The following is a 13,277-nucleotide window of genomic DNA, read 5'->3' as shown; positions in this document are numbered from 1 at the left end:
TCAAATAGCGTTATATTGGAAGAAGGCGTGGTTGTGAACCGATTTCACCTATATTTCGTACATGTCATCAGGGTGTTAAGAAAATATTATACACCGAATTTCATTGAAATCGGTGTAGTAGTTCCTGAGATATGGTTTTTGGTCCATAAGTGGGCGATGCCACGCCCATTTTCAATTTTTAAAAAAGCTTGGGTGCAGCTTCCTTCTGCAATTTCTTCCGTAAAATTTAGTGTTTCTGACGTTTTTTGTTAGTCCGTTAACGCACTTTTAGTGATTTTCAACATAACCTTTGTATGGGAGGTGGGCGTGGTTATTATCCGATTTCTTCCATTTTTTAACTGTATATGAAAATTCCTGAAGAAACGACTCTGTAGAGTTTGGTTGACATAGCTATAGTAGTTTCTAAGATATGTACAAAAAAATTAGTAGGGGCGGGGCCACGCCCACTTTTCCAAAGAAATTACGTCCACATATGCCCCTCCCTAATGCGATCCTTTGTGCCAAATTTCACTTTAATATCTTTATTTATGGCTTAGTTATGACACTTTATAGGTTTTCGGTTTCCGCCATTTTGTGGGCGTGGCAGTTGGCCGATTTTGCCCATCTTCGAACTTAACCTTCTTATGGAGCCAAGGAATACGTGCACCAAGTTTCATCATGATATCTCAATTTTTACTCAAATTACAGCTTGCACGGACGGACGGACAGACGGACGGACAGACAGACATCCGGATTTCGACTCTACTCGTCACCCTGATCACTTTGGTATACAAAACCCTATATCTGACTCTTTTAGTTTTAGGACTTACAAACAACCGTTATGTGAACAAAACTATAATACTCTCCTTAGCAACATTGTTGCGAGAGTATAATTAAACAAGTAAGGAAGGGCTAAGTTCGGGTGTCACCGAACATTTTATACTCTCGCATGGTAAAGTGATAATCGAGATTTCATTATCCGTCATTTACATATTTTTCAAATACCGTATTTGTGTAAAGTTTTATTCCGCTATCATCATTGGTTCCTAATGTTTATACTCGTATTATACAAAGAAGGCATCAGATGGAATTCAAAATAGCTTTATATTGGAAGAAGGCGTGGTTGTGAACCGATTTCAGCCATATTTCGTACATGTCATCAGGGTGTTAAGAAAACATTATATACCGAATTTCATTGAAATCGGTCTAGTAGCTCCTGAGATATGCTTCTTGGTCCATAAGTGGGCGGCGCCACGCCCATTTTCAATTTTTAAAAAAGCCTGGGGGCAGCTTCCTTCTGCCACTTCTTCCGTAAAATTTAGTGTTTCTGACGTTTTTTGTTAGTCGGTTAACGCACTTTTAGTGATTTTGAACATAACCTTTGTATGGGAGGTGGGCGTGGTTATTATCCGATTTCTTCCATTTTTGAACTGTATATGGAAATACCTGAAGAAAACGACTCTGTAGACTTTGGTTGACATAGCTATAGTAGTTTCCGAGATATGTACAAAAAACTTAGTAGGGGGCGGGGCGACGCCCACTTTTCCAAAAAAATTACTTCCAAATATGTGGATTCTGAATTGATTGAATTTCGAAAAATCCCACTTAAAAATAATATAACAATCAGAACAGTAACAAGCAAGGAATCAATTACCCATGAAGTACATACGGAAGCACCAAAAGAATTCAATTTACCTGAAAACGCGTATATAAGATGGAGATCGACATCATTAAAAAATAGGAAATATAATTTCATAATAGGAATTGATTTATTACATCATTTAAACACGATGATAAATCTAATAGATGGAAAAATTTCACTAAATAAAAAAGAATCAGAATTTTTAAATAAACCATTCAATTTGAGTGAAATATGTACCCTAGAAACAACAAATGAGAAATTAAAAGAAATTAAATTAGATCATCCAAATGCAGAAGAGTTCAGAGAAATCACGAATTATTGAAAATATTCGAAAACCTTTTATTTAAAGAAGGAGAAAAATTAACAAGTACTACGGAAATTCAACACGAAATAAAAACTACTACAGAAGAGCAAATAAATTCTAAATTATATAGATATCCACCTCAGCATGAAGAAGAGGTTAGAAAACAAATCAGAGAAATGGAAGAACAAGGAATTATAAGGAAAAGTAATTCTCGATATTCCAGCCCTTTAACAGTAATTCCAAAGAAAATGGATAATTCAGGGAAAAGAAAGTACAGGATAGTAATCGATTATAGAAAGTTAAATGAGGTAACTATAGATGATAAATATCCTCTTCCTAACATTGATTCAATTTTAGATAAATTGGGACGAGCCCAATATTTTACTACACTAGACTTAGCAAAAGGTTATCATCAAATTACAATCAAAGAGGAAGATAGGTGTAAAATTTACAAGAATGCCATTCGGGTTAAAGAATGCACCAGCAACCTTTCAACGACTCATGACCGAAATTTTACGAGACTTAATAAACAAAACATGCGTAGTATACTTAGATGATATACTAATCTTTAGTAATTTCTCCAAAGCCTTAAAACACGTTCACTTTTAGATTTTTGGGCGATCCCGGACGAACCCCATATTGTAGACTTTCATATTTAGGATTAAAACGCCACTTTTCGTATTAGTATTTAACATATTGAGGATGGAGTCAGGTGTAGAAGTTCACGCAAGTCAGGAAAGTTCTCTGATCGCCATTCACTTGGGAATGGCCAGAAACGATTCTTTTACACATGGCTCAAGCAGCTCACTACTTCCGGTCTTTGACCAAGTATCCTCTGGGTGGCCTAAGAACATCCGTTCGAAGGCGAGCTAAAGTGAGAAGGCGAAACATTCCCTACAAGGGTTGTGCGCTGGGTTTGGGACCCGCCACGTAAAAAAACACCCCCAGTGAAGAGCTATAACCAGCCTCGGATGATAGACCCCCCTTTTGATGACGACCATGGCAAACGAAATAAGGACTACGAATTGAGGGCATGTACCTGGAATGTCCGGTCCCTTAATTGGGAAGGTGCCGCTGCCCAGCTGGTTGATGTCCTCGTAAAAACAAAGGCCGACATCACCGCCGTCCAAGAAATGCGATGGACGGGACAAGGACAGAGACGAGTAGGTCCTTGTGACATTTACTACAGTGGCCATATAAAGGAGCGCAAGTTTGGTGTAGGATTCGTCGTGGAAGAGAGACTCCGTCGCCGAGTACTATCATTCACTGCGGTGAATGAACGTCTAGCCACAATCCGCATCAAAGCGGGGTTCTTCAACATATCGCTGATCTGCGCCCCGACGGAAGAGAAGGACGATGTGACCAAAGATGCCTTTTATGAGTGTTTGGAGCGCACTTATGAAGGCTGCCCCCGCCACGATGTCAAAATCGTGCTTGGCGACTTTAACGCCAGGGTGGGCAAAGAAGGTGTCTTTGGCACTACGGTCGGTAAATTCGGCCTCCACGACGAAACATCCCCTAATGGGCTGAGGCTGACTGACTTCGCCGGGGCCCGAAATATGGTTATCTGTAGTACTAGATTCCAGCATAAGAAGATTCATCAAGCTACCTGGCTGTCTCCGGATCGAAAAACTGCCAACCAGATCGATCATGTTGTGATAGACGGAAGACACGTCTCCAGTGTTTTAGATGTGCGTGCGCTCCAAGGTCCTAACATCGACTCGGACCACTATCTTGTTGCAGCTAAGATTCGCACCCGCCTCTGTGCAGCAAAAAACGCGCGCCACCAAACACAAGGAAGCTTCGACGTCGAGAAGCAAGCTGCAATCACAACAGACAGCCGAACAATTTTCTACTCGGCTTGCACTCCTGCTCTCTGAGAGCACTAGTCAACAACTCGGTATAAGGGAACTGTGGGACGGAATTTCAAACTCCTTACGTACAGTTGCAACCGAAACCATTGGTTTTCGGAAAGTGCAAAAGAACAGCTGGTACGACGAGGAGTGCCGTGTAGCAGCATAGAGAAAACAGGCTGCCTACCTCGCAACGATACGATTGACCACTAAACGTGCGGGATGGGATAGATACCGAGAGTTGAAGAGGGAAGCGAGACGCATTTGTAGACAGAAAAAGAAAGAGGCTGAAATGCGTGAGTACGAAGAGCTTGATAAGCTGGCCGACAGGGGTAATGCTCGAAAATTCTACGAAAAAATGCGGCGGCTTACGGAAGGTTTCAAGACCGGAGCGTACTCTTGTAGAACCCCAAAGGTGATCTAGTGACCGATGCCCAGAGCATACTTAAATTATGGAGGGAACACTTCTCCAGCCTGCTGAATGGCAGTGAACGCACAACACCAGGAGAAGGAGAACCCGATTCCCCAATCGATGACGATGGAGCAGACGTTCCATTACCCGACCATGAAGAAGTTCGAATAGCAATTGCCCGCCCGAAGAACAACAAAGCGGCAGGAGCCGACGGATTGCCGGCCGAGCTATTCAAACACGGCGGCGAAGAACTGATAAGGTGCATACATCAGCTTCTTTGTAAAATATGGTCGGACGAAAGCATGCCCAACGATTGGAATTTAAGTGTGCTATGCCCAATCCATAAAAAAGGAGACCCCACAATCTGCGCCAACTACCGTGGGATTAGCGTCCTCAATATCGCATGTAAGGTTCTATCGAGCGTATTGTGTGAAAGATTAAAGCCCACCGTCAACAAACTGATTCGACCTTATCAGTGTGGCTTTAGACCTGGCAAATCAACAACCGACCAGACATTCACCATGCGCCAAATCTTTGAAAAGACCCGTGAAAGAAGAATCGACACACACCACCTCTTCGTCGATTTCAAAGGTGCTTTCGACAGCACGAAAAAGAGCTGCCTTTATGCCGCGATGTCTGAATTTGGTATCCCCGCAAAACTAATACATCTGTGTAAACTGACGTTGAGTAACAAGAAAAGCTCCGTCAGAATCGGGAAGGACCTCTCCGAGCCGTTCGATACCAAACGATGTTTCAGACAAGGTGATTTCCAATCGTGCGATTTCTTCAACCTCCTTCTGGAGAAAATAGTTCGAGCTGCAGAACTAAATAGAGAAGGTACGATCTTTTATAAGAGTGTACAGCTGCTGGCGTATGCCGATGAAATTGATATCATTGGCCTAAACAAAACATCGAGGCAACAAATATTCGATAACAACAGAAAAATGGAACAAGAGCAGATTCAAATACCCAACGTAGAGCTCATCGAGCAACTGAACAGAAGAGAGCAGCAGTTGGAGCAACTTCGACAAGCGTATGTCGATCTCCAACATCGTCAAGCAACCAATGAAAATGACCTACAACGAATTATGAAAAACATTCAACACATACCCACATTCACGGGAAAAGGAGAAGTAACAATAAATTATTTTATGAGCAGCATCGAATATCTACTGTCAAATATAAGAGATGAGGAAGTCAAAAAGGAAGCCACCAGGGCAATATATTATAGGACGATACAAGGAGAGGCAAAGGACGTTATAATAAATTTACCGCACCCGGACAACTGGACGGAAATCCAAGAAAACGCTGAAGTTAAGATATAAACCTGATCTGGAACCCCATGAAGTATACAGGAGAATATGCAGTCGATGTAGGGATAGACATGAGCAACGTGGACAGTCCTTTAGTGCACACAATTAAAGAAATGACACAGGGGACATTATTAGACAAAATTTACGAGGAACATGACCTTTATAATATTATAGAGATAATGACAAAAAGAAGATATGAGGATACATGTATTAGGCCAGAATTTAAAAAAACCAAACTAGCATATGGACAGCACGGACAATATAACAACAATAGAAGATACTATAATAATAGTATTGAGAAATATATAGGCAAAGACGATAGACCAGGTCAAATTAGGCAAAATGTTCCAAATTTTTTACAAGATAAGGGAAATGTGGATAACAATTCTAATCAATTTAGACAGAATTTCCAACAGAAAGAAAATAGAGATAATAATTCTCACCAATATGTGCAAAGGTTCCCAACATATAAAGATAATAACTCAGGTAGAAAGAGGAGAAATATAAACTCAAACCAAGTAAGACTAGATAGAGAGAGCCTATGGAAGTAGATAGAATAGAATTCGATCAAGAGAGATCTCAAATGGCAGGGCACCCTAGCAGCAGGAGCAGCCAAAATCGCTTGCAAACGCCTAGGCAAAGCTGCAGAGAACTTGAAGATTATAGAGAAACTAATAATTCAGATCAAGAGAGATCCCGAATAGCAGGACACCCTAGCAGTAGTAGCAGCCAAAATCGCTTGCAAACACCTAGGCAAAGCTAAAGAGAAAGTGACGACTACATTGAAGTTAATGAATCAGTTTTTTTTACAAGGAAGCCTCGGAGAGCTTACCACGAATAGTAATAAAAATTAAAAATAAAAAAAACATTATGCTTATCGATACGGGAGCGAATATAAGTTTAGTGGATTCTGAATTGATTGAATTTCGAAAAATCCCACTTAAAAATAATATAACAATCAGAACAGTAACAAGCAAGGAATCAATTACCCATGAAGTACATACGGAAGCACCAAAAGAATTCAATTTACCTGAAAACGCGTATATAAGATGGAGATCGACATCATTAAAAAATAGGAAATATAATTTCATAATAGGAATTGATTTATTACATCATTTAAACACGATGATAAATCTAATAGATGGAAAAATTTCACTAAATAAAAAAGAATCAGAATTTTTAAATAAACCATTCAATTTGAGTGAAATATGTACCCTAGAAACAACAAATGAGAAATTAAAAGAAATTAAATTAGATCATCCAAATGCAGAAGAGTTCAGAGAAATCACGAATTATTGAAAATATTCGAAAACCTTTTATTTAAAGAAGGAGAAAAATTAACAAGTACTACGGAAATTCAACACGAAATAAAAACTACTACAGAAGAGCAAATAAATTCTAAATTATATAGATATCCACCTCAGCATGAAGAAGAGGTTAGAAAACAAATCAGAGAAATGGAAGAACAAGGAATTATAAGGAAAAGTAATTCTCGATATTCCAGCCCTTTAACAGTAATTCCAAAGAAAATGGATAATTCAGGGAAAAGAAAGTACAGGATAGTAATCGATTATAGAAAGTTAAATGAGGTAACTATAGATGATAAATATCCTCTTCCTAACATTGATTCAATTTTAGATAAATTGGGACGAGCCCAATATTTTACTACACTAGACTTAGCAAAAGGTTATCATCAAATTACAATCAAAGAGGAAGATAGGTGTAAAATTTACAAGAATGCCATTCGGGTTAAAGAATGCACCAGCAACCTTTCAACGACTCATGACCGAAATTTTACGAGACTTAATAAACAAAACATGCGTAGTATACTTAGATGATATACTTCAGAGTATGATTTTGACAGATTGAGTGAAACATTTAAAAAATATATAACAAAAGTAAAAGTAGGAATTTATTCGGAATTATAATATAGTACAAGAGAAAGTAATAAAAATGTTTTCAAATGATAAACAATTAGAATTTATAAAGAGCACAATGAGAGCACAGGATATAGAAACAGAAGTGGAAGCTGTTAAGCAAATTTCGTTGTATCACGTTAGAGAAAGTATGCATTCGGGCATACAAGAAACATATAATCAACTTAGACGTAAAATTTATTATCCGAAATTAGGAGATAAGATAAGATTATAGACAAATTTTCCAAATATGGAGTAGCATATTCTTTAACTGATAGAAATCACATTACATTCATCGAACAATTAGAAGACTATTTTACCAAAATAGGAAAACCAACGAAAATATAGATAGTTAGCTGACAATGAATTTAATGCTACAAGAATTAGGGAATTTTTAAATAATGAAAATGTAGAACTCCATTTTACCAAACCCAACAGTCATACGGTAATAAATATAGTTAACAATACATTTGCAGTACATTGCAGACATTGAAAGATTTCATAATACAATTTCTGAAAAATTTAGAATGTTATATAAATTGAATAAAAACAAGTAAGGAAGGGCTAAGTTCGGGTGTCACCGAACATTTTATACTCTCGCATGATAAAGTGATAATCGAGATTTCATTATCCGTCATTTACATATTTTTCAAATACCATATTTGTGTAAAGTTTTATTCCGCTATCATCATTGGTTCCTAATGTATATATTATACAGAAAAGGCATCAGATGGAATTCGAAATAGCGTTATATTGGAAGAAGGCGTGGTTGTGAACCGATTTCACCCATATTTCGTACGTGTCATCAGGGTGTTAAGAAACTATTATATACCGAATTTCATTAAAATCGGTCTAGTAGTTCCTGAGATATGGTTCTTGGTCCATAAGTGGGCGAGGCCACACCCATTTTCAATTTTTAAAAAAAGCCTGGGTGCAGCTTCCTTCTGCCATTTCTTCCGTAAAATTTGGTGTTTCTGACGTTTTTTGTTAGTCGGTTAACGGACTTTTAGTGATTTTCAACATAACCTTTGTATGGGAGGTGGGCGTGGTTATTATCCGATTTCTTCCATTTTTTGAACTGTATATAGAAATGCCTGAAGAAAACGACTCTGTAGAGTTTGGTTGACATAGCTATAGTAGTTTCTGAGATATGTACAAAAAACTTAGTAGGGGGCGGGGCCACGCCCACTTTCCAAAAAAATTACGTCCAAATATGCCCCTGTCTAATGCGATCCTTTGTGCTAAATTTCACTTTAATATCTTTATAGGTTTTCGGTTTCCGCGATTTTGTGAGCGTGGCAGTTGGCCGATTTTGCCTATCTTCGAACTTAACCTTCTTATGGAGCCAAGGAATACGTGTACCAAGTTTCATCATGATATCTCAATTTTTACTCAAGTTACAGCTTGCACGGACAGACAGACATCCGGATTTCAACTCTACTCGTCACCCTAATCACTTTGGTATATATAACCCTATATCTGACTCTTTTAGTTTTAGGACTTACAAACAACCGTTATGTGAACAAAAACTATAATACTCTCCTTAGCAACATTGTTGCGAGAGTATAAAAATGTATCAATTAAGCAGCTAATACAAAAAGCTATTAGGAATTATAATGATAGATTTCATTCTACAATAAAATTCACACCCAACGAGGTACATAACTATAAAGAGATAGTAAGAAAAAATTTAGAACAACAAAAAGAAAAGACAATCAACAAACTAAATAGGAGCAGGAAAGACTATACAGAACAAAGAACGGAAGGATTTATAAAAAATTATAAAGCAGTTAGGCACAAGGAACAGCCTAAATATAGAAAACAAAACTTAGAAAAAATCCATACTAGTAATATAAAAATACCTTTAAAATGTACAGATTTGGATAATGTGGACAGTAATAGCTTTAAAGACACAACATTGTAACGGGACAATAGATTTGACAGAAATAAAAAGAACAAATTAAAATTAACTATTATTTCTCATCAGCTATTGAACACTTAAAAAAAATTGTAAAATATAATATTGATTACAATAAACTAAAATATCTACAACTAGGAACAGTAATTGTTAATAATATATTTCTAGTATTTGGAATAAAAATACCAAAAATTTTTGAAAATGTAAATATACGAAAAATTATTACAATACCTAACAGAGAAAATAATGAAATAGATGCAAAAGTAGAAGAAATATTTACCTACAAAAATAAAACATTAATGTTTCAAGAGATTAAATCATTAGAACAAATGAAAATAAGCAAACACTGTATTTTAAGAAATAATTGTAATCTTGTAAAATGTAAAGAACTCGAAATAATAAAATTAAATATAAAAACAGTTCTTATTAAAAATGCAAACATAAAAATTAATAATACATGTAATCAAGAATTACCATTAATAAGTGGAAACTATGTAATAAGGTTTAATAATCGTTCAATTAATAATATTAATAATAAAATTAATGATTATTATTTTTCAAATTTTGTTGAAGATATAAAAGAAAATGTTGTAACTTTAAAATATAAAGACAGTCAGAATTTTACGAAAAAAATTACTTTTGACGAAATAGTAGAAGAACAAAAATCAAATATAGAAAACATTGTTAAATTGAAAATACATTCGAAAATATCTCATATTTGCAACATATTAAGCATAATTACAATTATATTAGCAGCTACTGTCATTATCAAAAAACACAAATATATAAAAATAATATTAAATAAAAGAATTCAGGTGAATTCTACTATAAAGGGGGGTGTAGTTACATGTACGACTACGTATGTAAAAACACCTGACAAGGCAGTTGATAAATACGACGAACTGTTAAAGCAAATTGCAACATAACACCATTTCCGGCTTTTGCAATTTGCTTAAACAAATAAAGTAACAAAAAATTAATTTAATAAGTAAATTTCGTAAGAATTATGGGAATTAATAAAAGCATGCGTATTCAGCAATAATATGTTAAAAATAAGTGAATATTATTAATAAGCAATTTGTAATTAGAATAAGCTTCATTTTAAGTAAATTTTATCAAATAAATTGATTGATTTTTTGACTTTTTTTAAAAACCCGTTTACCGCGACTAAACATATAATTCGCGTGATGCCGTGACAACGAAACGGTGTCGTTTTTATATACATATAAGAGGATATGCACAAGGAAAACAATGACTGAATTACGTACATGTAAACTATGTAAATTTCAACAACATGGAAAATGTGGAAATAACGCAAAACTAGTTGCTAAAAGCTGCAACCACATTCATTGTGACACCTCATACAATAAAAGTGCAATGGATTTCTGAAATAAATTGACATGTTACACCAGCTCTTAAAATTTTCGATTACAATGAACTAGTGGCAGCCAATTGGATTAGTCCAAAAGAGTTGGCCTCCTACGATGTGGTACTAAACGATTACTCTTTGTTGCGCCGTGAGATATATCACACCAGCGCATATGTTTCCGATCGTGTAACACGAAATAAAAAACGCTCAATGCGTCGCTTGTCACCATTACTTATGGTCAAATGGTGGTGGGTATGCCTTGATGAAGCACAAATGGTGGAATCAAATTGTACGAATGGGGCAGCTATGGTAAAACAACTGCCGGCTATAAACCGCTGGGTCATACAACGCAGCATTGATGATATGTGTGGTTTATTGGAATTCATCGGTTTCACAGAACCCTTAACGCCACCAACTGGTTGGAAAGCAATAGTAGATGATTTCGTTATGCATCAGAATGCTACAAATGGTCATGATAAAGCAGAATTGACACTTGTTGATGTTTTGCAACGTTGCTTGTGGTGTACATGTAAATCTAAGGTCGATGCAGAACTGCAAATTCCACCACAATCTGAGGAGGTCCATCGCATAAGGTTGAGCAATTTGTAGAAATTATTTTATACTGAACAGCACGCGCTGTGTGAGAGTAGTTTCCAACATATACTTCGAAAACATTTGGGCAATGCTGAAGGCATATTAAAGATATCGCCGATAATAATGAAAATTATTCTACAGCCCTTGTTGAAGATACGTCAGTCGTGTATCATACCAGTTGTAAACTCAGTATATACAGTAATAAAGCTTTGCTTTGTTTACATATGAACATATACTCAACTGTAAAAAATCTTAGAGTGTTGTGTAACACTGTTTTGCTACTTTCATGGTAATTAGGATGTTGTGTTAGCATTTAAGTTACATATAAATTTTAAAGTTTGATGAGCAGCACTTTAATAGATATTATGTAATGCAAGTGTTTGCGTTATTTAAGTGACTATTTTGAATTACTTTGCATGTTTTCTAAATTTTACTGAGATGTTACTTGTTATTTAAGTTCTATTTTTTAACAAATGTTAAACACACTTCAAGAGTTTCTTAAATTTTGAATGCAAAAAGATGCAGTCCTCAGCGGTAAGCTATCGTTTGACATATACAAATTGATTAGCCGTTACAAAAGAAAATTAGGTAGAATTCGCATTTAGATATATGAATATAATTTTACAAGTAATTTAATTAATTAAAATAAGCGAATTTTAAGATAAAAAACAAGATTAGCTTAGGAAATCAGCACCTTTTATGTTTTCTGTCGGTCAAATATAAACAAATACATTCAGAAAAAAACTCACCACCGAGAAATCTAAAAACAGGGCTGCATTTTATTAACAAGAATTCACTACATAAAGAATATCTGAACTGAGATTCATGATATTTTTATGGGCGAAATATTGCACACTATGGCATTTAAATAACCTATTAGTTAATATGTATATATCATTAATAAATAATTTCCTTTTATATTAAGCAACAATATTTATAGTTTTTGTTATTTAATAAAATAAATTTGCTAAGTATTTACTACCTCAATATATACAGCACTGCGTTGCTACCACTGAAAATCCAAGATGGCCGCTATTCATCCCCCAGAAAGCTACCATGAAAAGGTTTTCTACTGTGTATACTGTGGTTGTAAACACGGGCAGTGGGCAACACAAAGGAACGTCAAACGTGCCACAGAAATAATTTCTTTAGCCAAAGGACCTTTATGCGCATGAAGTGAGTGTATATCCGAACTGCGCACCATGGCTTCGTCATACAACGGCATGGCCGCAATTTATTTTATAAGAGGAAATTATGAACAATCAATTAAACACTATGAAATGGTGTTATGTTTAGCGCGCGATTACAAAGACATCAACATTTCTGTAGACAGTTTGCTGCATATTCAAGCATTGCATAATCTACAGCAAGCTTGTTACATCTCACCTGCCAAAATCAAGCAATTGTCAGCCGACGTGTTGTCCAAATATGAGGAGGATTTCAACGCCTTACAGTGGAAATATCTGTAACCGTGTGCAAATACAATGACAACGATGCGTACGACTTGCAGCAATGCAGAAGACACGCTTAAACAGTTGGAGGCGAACCTTGGTGTACCACTATTAGAATATTAGCGAGGTTAACGATGCGTTTGCAATCGTGTTGCTGAATCGGTTTCGCTATGCATTTGCAACCGCTTTTGGTGGCAGCACGAAATTAGAACAACTACAAAGACTACTAGGCTAATAAGGGGGGCCGTGATGTCTAAATGACTCTCAGCCGACCTCGTCACGAAACACAGCTACATCACATTTCAATACCCCACATTGGCAGACAAAATCATCATAAACGAACAACACACCACACTCACCACGCACCTTCCACATCACCACACATCACACCAATACACTCAAATATGACACCACACTACCAACCAGAACACAACAAGGGCTTATTCGAGCTTGGCAGTACTGCACAATATTGCGCAAACATCATATTCGATGTAAAAATGTGGCAACTCGTGCAAAAGTCAGGCGT

At 36.3% G+C, this 13,277-nt stretch overlaps 1 pseudogene; it reads left to right on the top strand.

Moving 5' to 3' along the window:
- The first annotated feature begins 10,184 nt into the window (after positions 1-10,184).
- LOC126764379 (E3 ubiquitin-protein ligase SHPRH-like) lies at positions 10,185-13,219 on the top strand (annotated as a pseudogene).
- Positions 13,220-13,277: the final 58 nt, after the last annotated feature.

The sequence above is a fragment of the Bactrocera neohumeralis genome, unplaced genomic scaffold, assembly GCF_024586455.1.
Source record: "Bactrocera neohumeralis isolate Rockhampton unplaced genomic scaffold, APGP_CSIRO_Bneo_wtdbg2-racon-allhic-juicebox.fasta_v2 cluster09, whole genome shotgun sequence".
NCBI lineage: Eukaryota > Metazoa > Arthropoda > Insecta > Diptera > Tephritidae > Bactrocera > Bactrocera neohumeralis.
This window is presented reverse-complemented; position numbering and strand designations above follow the sequence as displayed.